The 15543-nt window shown below is 40.9% G+C and overlaps 2 protein-coding genes across 2 annotated transcripts in view; both read right to left on the minus strand.

Annotated features, from left to right (window-relative positions):
- mphosph6 (M-phase phosphoprotein 6) overlaps window positions 1-15543 on the minus strand; it is a 365183-nt gene that overhangs the window by 164638 nt on the left and 185002 nt on the right. The gene's annotated exons all lie outside the window — the stretch shown is intronic.
- snx20 (sorting nexin 20) overlaps window positions 1-15543 on the minus strand; it is a 677202-nt gene that overhangs the window by 158342 nt on the left and 503317 nt on the right. The window lies entirely within an intron of this gene.

The raw sequence follows: 15543 nt of genomic DNA on the forward strand, positions 1-15543 counted from the left end.
ATTTAACATTAAGACACATTCAGAAGCACAGAATAGTTTGCTACACTCCTAAAATTTTGGAGGGGTTTATAATCTAATTATTAAAAATTAAACAAATTTAACAATATTAAAAGTGCAAGCTGAGTTGTATTTGTCTGTTTACACCGAGTAACTTCTAAGGTTTATTTTTAAACTATATTTGTCTTTTTTTTTTTTTTTTGATGCTTTCTGCTTGAGCTGTCATCATGGCAATAAATGTATAATGTATTTTAAGACTGAATAAAGCACTTAATCAGCACCTAATGTGATCATTTTTATCATAATTTAAGGTGTTGTTAAGCCATGACGTCGCATAAATAGAAACTGTTTCTAAAACAGAAGTTTTGCGCATCGCTATTGCGGATGTTTGCAGCAAAAACTCCCAATAACATAGAAGAGACTGCTTTTATCTGGAAAATGTTCATGCTGTAGCTAGTAAGCTAATAAATTAATTCTCTAAGCGTCTGGTGCTGTAAATACTGCTGCAAATACAATGTGAATATTCCAAAGAGCACTCCAAGATTGAATAACTAATTATTCAACTATTTTGAAGTGGTCATGACATCCATTTTGTCCATGTTCATCATCACCGTATATTAAATATCAGCAGATGTCTTTTTCATGTCTACAGGACATGAGTTTACCAATGTTTTTACAAAATATCATTTCCAAAACCTGCACTTTTTTCAGGCCCCCAAAATGATACAGAACCAGAAGTTTACATACACTCTCAAACAAGGAACATAACCATTTTAAAAAAAGTCTGATAATAAATCAGACTAAACGTTTACTATTTTAGGTCTGTTAGGATTACCTAAATGATGTACATTTGCTAAATGCCAGTATAATGAGAGTATTTATTTTGAGATTTTTTTTTTATTAATTTCTAGACAGACAAAAGTTTACACACAGTTCCTTGGTATTTTTTAGCTGTGCTTTTAAACTGTATTATTTTGGTCAAATGTTTTAGGTCTCCTTCCACAAGCTCTCGCAATAGTTTGTAGGAGTTTTGGCCCATTCCTCCTGACAAAATTGGTGTAACTGAGTCAGATGTGTTGGCTGTCTTGCTCACACAAGCTTTTTCAACTCTGCCCACAAATTTTCAATAGGATTGAGATCAGGACTTTGTGATGGCCACTCCAACATATTCACTCTGTTGTCCTTAAAGCACATTTTAACTAATTTGGCAGTATGCTTAGGGTTATGGTCTGTTTGGAAGACCCATTTGAGGCCACGTTTTAATGTCCTGGCTGATGTTTTGAGATGTTGCTTCAGTATTTCTCCATAATGTTCTTTCGTCATGATGACATCTATGCTGTGAAGTGGACCAGTCCCTCCTGCAGCAAAACAGCCCCACAACATGATGCTGCCGCCCCCATACTTCACAGTTGGGATGGTGTTCCTAGGCTTGTAAGCTTTCCCCTTTGTCCTCCAAATGTAACACTGCTCATTATGGCCAAACAGTTCAATCTTAGCTCCATCAGAGCACAGGACATGTCTCCAGACATGAGTCTTTTCCCAGTGTAATTCAGCTAATGGTAATCTGGCTGTTTTGTTGATTCCGGCTTGTTGATTTTCCCATGTTGTCACACAAGGAAGCAGTGTGTTTGAGCTTTTCCTTCAATACTATTCTACAGTTGTGCCTCACATTAACTCAAATGTTGTCAATCAGCCAATCAGAAACTTCCAAAACCTTGACATCATCATCTGAGCTTTTCCAGAGGCAGAATAATCTTACTGTGTAAAGTTGACTTTCAAGAAGAGTTATAACAATTTCTCCAAAAATCTCTCTCATTATTCTGCTATTAAGCAGAACAGAAACACGTGATCATCCTGATTTACCTAAAACAGAAAATGTTTAGTCTCATTAACACATAACGAGGTTATGTGCCTTTTTATACAGTGTATGTAAACTTCTGCTTTCAACTGTATATGAGAGGTAGTTTTAACCTGAAAACAGTGTAATGTACATTTCACAAAGGTTGATTTTACTCTATGACATACAGTATGTGGCCATCAATGCAGCCTCCACAGGACGCAGCGCTCGGATCCAGATTTGCTGGTGTTTGCGTGTTTGTTCTAGGCGGCGCTCTGACAGGCACATGTGTTAATTGAGAGTGAGTGTTTGGTTCAGTCCTCTGATGAACTCGGGATTGATGTTTCTTCACTGCGCATGTGTGTTTCGCCAAACCGTCTCCTCATTCTGGCAGTTTCGACAGTTCACCCGCCGAGATGTTGATTTCAGAGACGTCAAACTAAAGCTGCGGCATGATTGGCACTCCACAAATACAAACAAGCTCATGTGATGATATTCTCTGTAATTGGTGTGTGCAGAGAAACAAGGATGGGCAATTTGAGTTGTCAAGCGTAATAAGGCTGTTTATAATGGACTGAAGAAAGAGAGAGAGAGAATATGAGCATGATGAAACTGTGAAGTTTGCCTGTCAGCCTTTTTGTTGAGTATGACAGTACAAAACAATTCGGGTGGATAGCGGTGGACAGAAGGCACTGTGCTGTAATCAAAGACGAATCACAGTATTCTAGAGTAGGCTTAAAGGGGCAGTTCACCCAAAAATGAAAACTTAATCACTATTTGCTGGTTGTTGCTAGATTGTATATGGTTGCGCTCAGAAGTTAATGAGAATTATTTATATTATTTTTATTAAATTTCCCAATTTGTGGTATTTTAATTAAGTCTACACCTACTCCAACCCTAAGCCCAACCGTCACAGTAATGTAAAAACAGTAATTGTCTCTAGTATTATTTATGCTATCTATTAAATTACCCAACAAATTGTATTTTTAACGCCTACCCCAACTCTAAACCCAACCATCACAGTAGAGCTGCACGATTATTTAGTGGCGTAGCGCAAAATGCGGAGGCCCCCCTGCAGGGATCACTGACGGGGTCCCCAGTTGCTGTGTGTATGTATATGTATGTATGTATGTATGTATGTATGTATGTATGTATGTATGTATGTATATATATATATATATATATATATATATATATATATATATATATATATATATATATATATATATATATATATATATATATATATATATATATATATATATATATAAATATGTGTGTGTATATATGTATGTATGTATATATATTGCAAAATTAATATATGATCATGACTATTTTTAAAGAATTCATTTTTGTAGATGACTTTTGAAATGTGCAAAATTCTATGTAAACAAAGTAAAGCGCATGTGAAAACAATACAATAAAAATTAAAAACAGGGATTTAGGGTTTTTTAACAGTGTTTTATTAATCAAATGTAAAATAACACTCTATGGTCTTTATACATTTTCCTTCGGCTTAGTCTCTTGTTTATCAGAGGGCGCCACAGCGGAATGAACCGCTAACCATTCCAGCATATGTTTTATGCAGCGGATGCCCTTCCAGCTGCAACCCACTACTGGGAAACACCCATACACACTTTCACACTCATACACTACAGCCAATTTAGTATATCCAATTCGTCATTGAATGTGTGAATGCAAGAGTGTATGAGCGTTTCTCACTGTTGGGTTGCAGCTGGAAAGGCATCCGCTGAGTAAAACATATGCTGGATAAAATGGTTCATTCCACTGATTAATAAAGCTACTAAGCTGAAAATTAATGAATGAAATTTAAACTTTTTTTATTGACAATTTGAGTATAAATCTTGCAATTAAATCTTTTTTTTTTTTTTTTTTAATTCTCTTTTTACATTTCACAGCTGATTATTTTCTTCTTGAGTTGTCAGTTTACATCTTTAGACATTTAGACTTTTTTCTTCCCTTCATAAGTCAGAGTTTACATGTGGAAGTTTTGACTTTAACCGACCATTTTCCCCTCAGAATTATGATACAATCTCTTTTTTCCTTACTTTTCCCCTTCTACACTTTGTGTTTGTAATTTCAGGTTTAGCGTCTCATTTCTGACTTTGTTCTGTTTTTACTTCACACGTTTACAATTTTGACAGACAAATACAGAAAGCGAAGTTACAATTACTTTGTTTCCGCATGGCATAAAAGGCTTTAATAGTCTCTTCAAAGCATTCATAAACACTTCAAATACACAAAATCCCCTAGAAATGTCCATGAAAAACCCGTCTTTGAATCTGAAAGTGTCTTGCATTGAGTGTGTTGTGTATAGATGTCTGAACTCCTCCTGAATGAGCTGTGAATTGAGCATGTCTGTCGACTCTGACATGTGAATGAAGCGTCAGTTCTGCTGATCTGACCTCAGTTTGTGTGTTTTCTGACCTCTCAAACACACTGTCTGCTTCTGACAGTCGCTGGCCTTTGAGTCTGATGGAGATTGATGCTCAGTGTTCACTGCAGACTGAAGGATGCTTTCCGGAAAAAAAAGGGACAGACAGAATCTGCAAATGTTTTTTGTAGGGCTGTACAAGTTATTAGTTTCTTAAAGTGTCATTTAAAGGCTTAACTAGGTCAAGCATGGTTTATTATCAATATATTGTCTTTGCTATAGTCACAGATATTGAAGGTATTGTTCATAACACTTCAGGAATCTCAGAGTGTTGTTGATGGCATTATCAGCATTAGTTTCCATGGCAGTAAATGAGGAGTCATCATTGTGAACGTTCTCCATAAAGTCATTGAGTGCCGCTTGTTGAGCAGATTTTCTTCTGTAAAGAGCAGAATAAAGCATCAGTAGCGCAACATATGGAGACCGCAGTGTTCGAGAAGAGCACAAAGAGCAGGTCACTCCTCTGAGCATCTGCAACAGATGAACTGCTCTTTCTGCTTCAGTTTCACAGAGTTTCACGGCTCATATAATGCAGTCAGTGTGTGCAGAGGCCAGCCATTCACTGCTCTTAGAGAGTTTTCCATTGATTTTTCTAAATTCTGACTTTATTTATAGGAGTTAGTAAAATTAATAGACATTTTCGAATATTATTGTACATTTTGATGTGTAGAGAGAGAGAGAGAAGGAAAAAACAAGGGTCCAAAATGATTGTGACAATTATTGACCCCTAAATATGAAATAAAATAAATGCATAAGAGATTGTAGATCCTGACTTGTACACATATACACGTTTAGATGTCTATTAGATGACCATTACGTTTCACTGACATCCCAAATTTAGCCTTGTTTTATCCAAGATGCTGTTTAGATGTCTATTAGATTTTCACGAGTATCCCAAATTTAGCATTGTTTTTCCCAAGATGCTGTTTAAGACGTCTATTAAATGCCTCTCAGATTGTCACAGACATCCCAAATGTAGCTTTTTTTTTACCCAAGATCTTGTTTAGATGTCTATTAGATTTTCACTGACATCTCAAATTTAGCCTTGTTTTGTCTAAGATGCTGTTTAGATGTCTATTAGACTTTCACTGACATCCCAAATTTAGCCTGGTTTTGCCAAGATGCTATTTAGATGCTGTTAAGATATATATTAGATGTCTGTTAGACTTTCACTGACATCCCAATTTTAGCCTTGTTTTGTCTAAGATGCTGTATAGATGTCTTATTAGATGTCTGTTAGATTTTTATTGATTTCCCAGCTTTAGCCTTGTTTGATCCAAGATGTTATTTATATGTTTATTATGTCTATTAGATTTTCACTGACAGCCCAAATTTAGCCTTGTTTTACCCAAGATGCTGTTTAGATGTCTATTAGACGTTCACTGACATCTCAAATTTAGCCTTGATGTGTCTAAGATGCTTTTTAGATGTCTATTAGATTTTTACCGACATCTCAGATTTAGCGTTGTTTTGGCCAAGATACTATTTAGATGTCTATTAGATTTTCACTGACGGCCCAAATTTAGAGTTGTTTTACCCAAGATGTTGTTTAGATGTCTATTAGACGTTCACTGACATCTCAAATTTAGCCTTGTTTTACCCAAGATGTTGTTTAGATGTCTATTAGACGTTCACTGACATCTCAAATTTAGCCTTGTTTTACCCTAGATGCTGTTTAGATGTCTATTAGATTTTCACTGATATACCACATTGTTTGGTCTAAGACGCTGTTTAGGTGTTTCTCTTTATAGAGATTGCAGTGATAAAAGTGAGTAAAAGGTTTGTTTGAATGGCCGTTCTCTGAACCCAAACGTTGTGTTATTGTCTACATTAGAGGACAGGTATTGTCATCTGTCCATAAACACACTGATGTGCTGACAGAGAGGATCTTCAGTGTAAACCTCACTCAAAGCCTGTCAACGTCCTTATTGTCCATGACTTAAAACACGTTTGGACTGGAAATGTGGTTCAAAGGAGGGTCCAAAGTGATTAGTTGACTTTGAAATAAAAGAAGGAGTGCACCTTAAAGAACTGGATGAATTTGTTGGTACTATTCAGTGTTTTTATTAGTTTGCCTTATTTAATGCTTCTGTTGAATCCCAATTCGAAAGCAATATCTGTTTTTTTTTTCATTCGTTTTTTAATGATTCGCTCTGTAATAGTTCAGTGAGTCATTGATTCAGTGTTTCACTGAACTATAGTAATCTGAAATTAATTATTGAATGACTTAGTTGTGGAATGGCTTTGCATGACATTAACATTGACAAGACTTCTAAATACAATATTTTAAGATTATCAATTGGCCAGATTGGAAAGCAGAATGTAACAATGCTTCTGAACTGAACAAAACTAGCATATTTTGGTGATTATTGCAATTTGCTGCTGACAATGATCAATTGAACCATATTTTGGGCTGAACTAATCAGTCGGACCAGACAAGAACATTTAGGGCCTACTCACACTATGCCATCCGTACTGTGCCCAGGCCCGTTTCCCTGATCGTTTGAGAAGTGTGAGTGCGCTGAATCGGGCTCAAGCACGGTTCACTTGGCCGGCCCTGGCCCGGTTGGAAGAGGTGTGCCTGAGCGCGGTACACTTGGGCTTTGGCGCGGTACGCTTGTGTGTGAGTGCAAAACGCGCCAAACCCAGAAACTGAAAGCGAGACGTGACTTTTAAGGGGCTGTTTCATATGGATTTATTAATCATTCTTACTGTTCAGTGAACGCAAACTGCCGTAGTTATTAAAGACGCAAACTCCTTACTGCATGACAGCTGCGCGCCTGCAGCACGAGAACTTTATTATTGTTTATGAGCGCCAAAAGTGGCGGATCTGTTCGGCGAAATATCTGACTGCGTGTCACCGCATCTCTAAGGACTGTTTGGCAAAATATTTGACGGCATATCAAAACGACTGAAATGATATAACTAGAGAAATCTCCACTGTGCTGCTGAGTGAGAGAGCGCTTCTCACTGAACAGCCCAGCAGCGATGACGTAAGCGTGTCGAAGCCCGTTTGTGGTGTGAGCGCGGGCCGTCGGGGGAGACGGGAGGGGGGACAAGCGTGCTTTGGCCCGGTTCGAGGCAACTGAACCTAGTGTGAGTACGGCCTTAGAGTACTATAGACTGCCAAAAGTTAAAAGAAACTGATCAGCAGAGAGAAAAAAAGTTAAACTAAAAAAAAAAAGTGTGTGAGGAGCTAAAGTAGGGCTGCACAATATATTGCATAATGATTGTTATCGTGATAGTAGTACATGTAATATACGTATCACGGATGTGTGTGATCAGCTACATTTATTTTATGCATTGGGAGGTTATGATTGTAAAGGCTGATGGAGGGAATTTGTCCAGGACACCGGGGTTACACCACTACTCTTTATGAGAAGGGCCATGCGATTTTTAATGAGCACAGAGAGTCAGGACCTTGGTCCGAAAGACGGCACCCACTGACAGTATAGTGTCCCCTTCATTTCACTGGGGCATTAGTACTCACACGGACCACAGGTTGAGCGCCCCCTGCTGGCCTCCCTAACACCACTTCCAACAGCAACCTAGTGTTCCCATGTGGTCTCCCATCCAGGTATTGACCAGGCTCAGCCCTGCTTAGCTTCAGTGAGTAACCGCTCTTGCAGCTGCAGGTTGATATGGCTGTGGCTAAAGATGCGGCTTTACTATCTTTATCCCCGCCTCCCCAGCAGTTGCTGCTCTGCTATTGGCTAGAGTGGCTGAAAGGTGGAACCCAAAGCTAAAAACAATCACTAGTGGGTGGAGTCTAGATGAGAAAAGAAAAAGACAACAGCCAATCAGAGTCAGAGTATGTGCACGTTTTCACTCTTCACAGTGTTTTAAAGACTAAATGGTTTGCATCCTGAGTTTTTTTAGTTTGAATTAAAATGAAGTCATTAGATATAAAAACATTTATTAAATGCTGAATAATAGCGGTTAGCTGTTTATTTTAATATCATTAATTTTACTTAATTAATTATTAATTAATTGATTTTAAAAGCACAGCTAAACTAGCATTTTTTTCTAGGGAAATGTTATACCATGAGGAATAAAATTTCATTACTCAACAACAGTATTACATATCGCATATTTTCCCAGTATCATGCATTCCTACTAAAGACAGTTTGTGGCCAAACTGAAGCTGCATTTTCAGAGAGAGAGTCTTAAAGGGCCATGAAACCCCCTCGTTTCAGCAGGGTGTTTTCACACCTCTACTTTGGAAAAAGTCAGAAAAGTGGGCGTGTCCGGCTCTGTTTAGGGGGGAGTGTCGGAGGAACTAAAGTGGGATGGTGTGGGAGTGTCTATTTGGGCGCGCTGACTTTCAGAGTCAAAACACACAACCACAGCGGACAATGTGACTGTGTTTACATGGACATCTGTAGTCGAATTATTTGCCAGATTATTAAATGGTGGACTTTAACTGCAGTTTGGCTCTTTCATTCTGGGAATTCATTCATGTCCCTCCCGACAAACGTGATATTTGATTCGAGGAGCTGCTCTAAGCGTGTATTTTTCATGCAATGTTTGATACCGCACGGCGAATGAGAGAAAAAAAAAACTCAGCATTTCCCGGAAACTTAGATGCACTCGGCAGGTAGCGTCAGAAAGCCGCGTGTGTTATTCCGGTCACAAAATCCAACACGAGGTTATAGTTTGGTTATAACTGTTAGAGCTATCTTGTTTACACTCGTTGCAATAGTTTGTTTAATACTAATAAAATACGAACTGAATAAACAGAACACTGGTCGCTCACTTACCAAATCTGTAGAGACAGGACAATCACCAGCAACTAGAGCCGCGTCTTTATTAAGAGGAGACTACAAGCGAATCCGGATCTCAGCGTTTGCAGATGAGAACAGCTCTCAGGTAAACAATGTTCCTCCTTGGACATGTAAGTTATTGTTGTCGCGCGTCGCGTACACTGTTAATCCACACGTGACTCCAGCTGAGCTCTCACAGAGAGAAAATGAAATCGAAACTTAACTGCAGCAAACTATAAAAGCAACACTTCACGCTTGTTTTGCCAACACATTGTGGCGTCTCTGTCGTCTACACTCTGACAGTAATGAATATTAATGAAGTTGCACAATAGAGCGCGCTGATTGGTTTGAACCAAGCCTTACTCATGCATTAATGCAGCACACTGTAAGACGTAATAAGACTCACTCTGGCACAGACGCCCAGTCTGCACGCTGGAATACACGCTATTATGTCATGACCGTGACGCAGCTTCAAAAATTTGTTTCAAACCGGAAGTACGAATTTGCTTGAAATAACGCAAAAACAACCAATTTACACTTTTTAGTGAAATATAGGTGTCCTAATAGTGTTTATAGCAGTGTGGGACACATATACCACTGTCAACAGCTCAACACATATGTTCTGGTGTTTCGTGACCCTTTAAAGGGACATGAAACCTTCTTGTTTCAGCAGGGTGTTTTCACACCTCTACTTTAGAAAAAGTCGGGAAAGTGGGCGTGTCCAGCTCTGTTCAGGGAGGAGTGTCGGAGGAGCAAAAGAGGGAGGGTCTGTAAAAATTAGCATAAAATGGGAGTGTCGGTTTGGGCACGTGCTGATTTTCAGAGTCAAAACCCACACACACACACACACACACACACACACACACACACACACAGGGGAGAAAGTGTTTACATGGACATCAGTAATCAAATTAATTGCCAAATTATTAAATGGTGGACTTTAACTGCAGTTTTGTTCTTTCGTTCAGGGAATTCATTCATGCCCCTCGTGACAAACAAGAAATTTAATTCGAGGATCTGCTCTAAGCGTGTATTTTTCATGCAATGTTTGTTACCGCACGGCGAATGAGAGAAAAAAACTCTCTGCATTTCTCTGTAACTTAGGAATAACACGCACGGCTTCTTAACGCTACCTACCGTGTGCATCTGTCACAAAATGCTGTAAAAATCGACGGTAGTTTAATAGTGGTGCTAACATGTTTACACTCTGTGTAATAGTGAGTTCGATACGAACTAACTTTGCCATCTTAATAAAAAAAAGAGCACTGGTCGCTCACTTACCAAATCTGTAGAGACAGGACAATCACCAGCAACTAGAGCTGCGTCTTTATTAAGAGGAGACAAGGAGCAAATCCGGATCTCACCATTTCCAGATGAGAAAAGCTCTCGGGTAAACAATGTTCCTTAGACACGTATTGTTGTCGAGCGTCACACTGTAATCCACATGTGAGTCCAGCTGCGCTCTCATAGAGAGAAAATTAAAACAAAAACTTCACTGCAGCAGATTATAAAAGCAAGACTGCACGCTTGATTTGCCAACACAACGCGGCGTCTCTCTGCCGTCTGAACACTGTAACATTAATGAATATTAATGAAGTTGCACAATAGAGCGCGCTGATTGGTTTAAACCAAGTCTTACTCATGCATTAATGCAGCACACTCAGAGACGTAATAAGGCACTCCCAGGTACAGACGTCCAGTCTGCACGCTGGAATACACGCTATTATGTCATGACCGTGACGCAGCTTCAAAAATTCGTTTCAAACCGGAAGTACGAATTTGCTTGAAATAACGCAAAAACAACCAATTTACACTTTTTAGTGAGATATAGGCGTCCTAATAGTGTTTATAGCAGTGTGGGACACATACACGACTGTCAACAGCTTAAAACATGTGTTCTGGTGTTTCATGACCCTTTACAAAACCTCTGCTTGTGCTCTATTTCCTGTAGGGATGCACAACATTTTTGTCTGCCAAACATTTCAGCTGAAAGGGAAAAATAAGGGGTTTTGTAAACAGTGGTGGAACTGAAATCTGAGATCCACATCTCCAAATCTTACGACAGATCTTTGACTTTATCTCTTTGTTCAGTGTAGTGACAGCACCTTTCACTATGGCCCACTCGACTCCTACCATCAAGTGTGTGTGTGTGTGTGTGTGTGTGTGAGTGAGACCTTTGACTTATGACCCTGGTTGACACCTTCACACCCACCCAGGAAATGACCTTACACTGACCCGCTGACATAAAGCCCTGAATGAGCCGAGTTAAAGATGGCCGTCATCAGCAGCAGCAGATCAGGGGTCTGCGTGGGCTTATTTAAGAAAGCCTATTACATGATAATGGGCATTTGAACTAAACGATGAGGGGCTTTAGGGCAGGCGGGGGGCAGAGAAGCAGTGGTGGGCCGTGGTTGATAAATGAATGGAGAGTCAACACCCATCTGCTCCAGCATCTCCAGTGCCTCTTGCTGGCACATTTGCTTATATTCACAAACTGTGGTGTAAAGTTTAACGCTGAAGTGTGTACGTTTACTGTAAAGTAATGCTTACAGATTTGAGCTGTTTGCTTGAGCATTTTACCTCAACTGAAAACAGTGACTCGACTAATGGGAGATGTTTGGGGCGGGGCGTCTGATTCTCTGATTAATAGAAGACGAGTGTTGGGTAAGAAACTGATTGAAAATGAGACACCCTCAAGGGTTAATCTCATCTATTTATACAGTATTGTTCAAAACAATAGCAGTACAATGTGACTAACCGGAATAATCCAGGTTTTTGGTATATTTGTTTTGATACATGGCAAACAAGTTACCAGTAGGTGCATTCTCAAAAAAACAGGCTTGTTGAAGTGCTTGTTAAGCTGTGCAGACGCTGGAGAACCGTCGACAGGGCTTAAACTTTCAGGGCTCGACAATAAGGACTGCCCGATGGCCCGGGGCCAGCGTGCGAGACGCTCGGGTCAGTGTACAGTGCTGCCTTGTTGCGTGCCAGATCGAGCCAGAGCTGCGTGCTGTAGGGATAATTTACAGTTTAACCCAAAGAATGACCAGTCTGGTAGATGAAGAAGAGCCGGAGTCAGAGATTTAAATAAATAAATCAAGTTTACTGAAGATAGTTTGCAGTTTCATCCGCAGAAGCCAGCTTCAACACTCACAATGAGTTCCTAGGCCGCTCTGCTTACAATCACCAATCAATAACAATTATACTCTCACATAACGTCATTAACTGCGTCACACATACAGGTGTTCTAACCTGATTGGTTAAAACACAGATAAACTAAGAACATTTCCACGTGAGGTTCGTGCGTACAATTCTGAACAATATCTAAACATAAACGTCAGACATCCTTTAGACTGATTAGAGCTGACTCCAGACCTGTGAAACGGATCAACAATCAAGTAGAACACACACACTTAAAGTATAATCTGTTTCTTATCCAAGGCTCAGTGTACCGTCAGCCGTCTTTATCAAAACTGGTTAAAAACTGGTATAATCTACATTCAGGCAGTTATATTCTTACTACACAAAGTCTATCTTGAATAAAAAGTAGAATCACTTTAAAAGATTTAACCGTAAATCTATAGCAAAATCACTTTAGACTTTTTAGACAATATTAACTCCTAGAAATAACAATAGAAACAGTTGCTTCCAGTCCTCAGTTCCACTCAAGATTTCCATGACCTCTGACCTAGTTTGCTGGCTCCTGAAAATAGGTATAAAGAGACAGGCAAATGCACTGAACATTCTTATATTAAGCAATGTGTTAACTTATTCATGAATTAAAATCAATTCACAGTTAAATACTAAGAAACAGGATGATGAAAAGGATAAACGTTGGTCCATGATGAGATAGACCGGAAAGCAGAAACCCGAATCCTTCAGTGCTGCGACTGTCTTTCAATTGTGTGCAAATACAATCTTACGGTGCTTTCACACATAGACGTTTGTTTCGGAATCTGTCTCGTTTCCCCCGTTAGCGCGGTTTCTTTGGCATATATCCAGCAGTTGCGCTCGCATCCGCGCCAAATCAATCAGTCCGAGATCGCCTGAATGAGACGGTCTCTGCCCTATTAAGTGGATCGTTTGTAGTGAGAAAACAAAACAATGCAACGAACTAACCACCCAGGCTAAATCACAGTGTATTATGATCGTGTAATAGCCATATATACGGCTATATGAAGAGAGAATGATGAGCAGGGCCAGATGTCTTTCTTACCGGTTAATGCAAAAGTGAAAGCGTGCTGAAATATTACCGAGAGCTGTTTATCCAGCCTGATCTCGGTTTATCCATTAGGAAAATTGACCGAAGTTTCTATCTGATCATTTTTTCATGTTTTATTCTTATAATATGTTGTGTTAGGCCTGTTGTTTTGTTCATTCCTTCATGCTGTCAGTGCGGAAATGATCAACATTGATCTGCTTCGCGATCTGATGCAGTCTCGGTTCATCTGCTATATATAACATATGTCTCTCTATAATTTAAGCCTAAAATGCAGAATTCTAGCCAACGTTTCTTTAATAGATTGATTAATTCAATAGATAGATTTTGGTAATTATGTGTGTGTCTTGCCTTTATTCATTTACTGTATGATTTGGTTATGGGTAAAACAAAGACCATGCAGGTCAGGTAGTTTAAACGGTAGGCTACAAATAATTAATTCGTTATTAATTAATTACTCATAATCGAAAATCGAATCGTGACTTAAGAATCGAAAATGTAATCGAATGGAGGATTTGGAGGATCGTGACACCCTTAGTGTATGTCATATGATATGTAAACGACCCGTACAGCTTTACTGTAGACATGTGTTCGATTGAGCATGACGTAAACTTTCTCATACACCACGCCCACCAAAAGGCTACCTTTGTGGTGGAAACGCAAGCCTGATAAAGGTGACCCGTACCGACCCGAACCGTACCGTACTGTACCAGTCAGTGGAAACGATCCATAAGAGTAAACCGCAGAAGCTTGACCCTTTCCATCTACACCGTACACACATCAGCGCGTCACAGCCCGGCGCTCTTCATCCCGGGCCGGCAGATTTGATGGTGTTCAGCGAGCGCCGTTTGACTTTAACCAGAGTGGACGTGTGTGTGGAAACAATGATGTTAGGAGCTCTTAATTTCCCCTGGAAACGCCATCAATTATTCATGCTGATGCAGTGGGCCGGTGCTGCGGCTGGCGTCTTCGCTCCGTGAACCGCTGTTAATTACAACCTACAAGACGCTTACAGTTAATTTGGGGCCGAGCATATTGTCTCTCAGAGCCTCATAAATTATCCTGAAGGTGAAGGAGAACTCGGGGGAAACGCTTATGAACATTTCATCAATCTGCTGCACACAGCACAGCTGCTGCTGTCAGAGTCCGCATGTGGAGGAGCAGCGCTGGGCGGAGGGTCAGAGCCGGGGCCGAGGGGGGCCCGTCACACACACACACACACACACACACACACAGCCCATCATGTCCTACTCCTGCACACACACCCTGTCACACGTCCCACACACACACAGAGCCCATCACATCTTGTTCCCGCACACACACACCCGTCACACATCCCGCACACACACACAGAGCCCATCACATCTCGTTCCCGCACACACACACCCGTCACACATCCCGCACACACACACAGAGCCCATCGCATCTCGTTCCCGCACACACACGCGTCACACATACCGCACACACACACAGAGCCCATCGCATCTCGTTCCCGCACACACACACACACACGCGTCACACATACCGCACACACACACAGAGCCCATCGCGTCTCGTTCCCACACACACACACACACACTCACACAAACACACAAGTCCCGCACACACACTCACAGAAAATGTGCAGTCACATCCCAAACCTGCACATACACATACACACCGTCACATCCCGCGCACACACACACACCCGTAACACGCCCCGCACACAAAAAGCATGCACACCCCGTCACATCCCGCACCTACACACACACCCCATGACATCCCGCTACCACACAGACACACACCATATTACATCCCCCTCCCGCACATACACACACTATCACATCCCGCTCCCGCACATACACACACACCCCATCACGTCCCGTTCCCACACACACACACACACACCATCACATCCCATCACATCCCGCTCCCGCACATACACACCCCATCACGTCCCGCTCCCACACACACACACACACACACACACACACACACACACACACACACACACACACACACCCCATCACATCCCATCACATCCCGCTCCCGCACATACATACACACACACACACACACACACCCCATCACATCCCATAACATCCCGCTCCCGCACATACACACACCACGTCACGCTCCCGCACACACACACACACACACACACACACACACACCCCCACACACCCCATCACATCCTGCTCCCGCACATACACACACACACACACCCCATCACGTCACGCTCCCGCACACACACACACCCCATCACATCCCGCTCCCGCACATACACACACAC

This window comes from Danio rerio, chromosome 25 (genome assembly GCF_052040795.2).
Source record: "Danio rerio strain M-AB ecotype USA chromosome 25, GRCz13ab, whole genome shotgun sequence".
In the NCBI taxonomy this organism is placed as follows: Eukaryota; Metazoa; Chordata; class Actinopteri; order Cypriniformes; family Danionidae; genus Danio; species Danio rerio.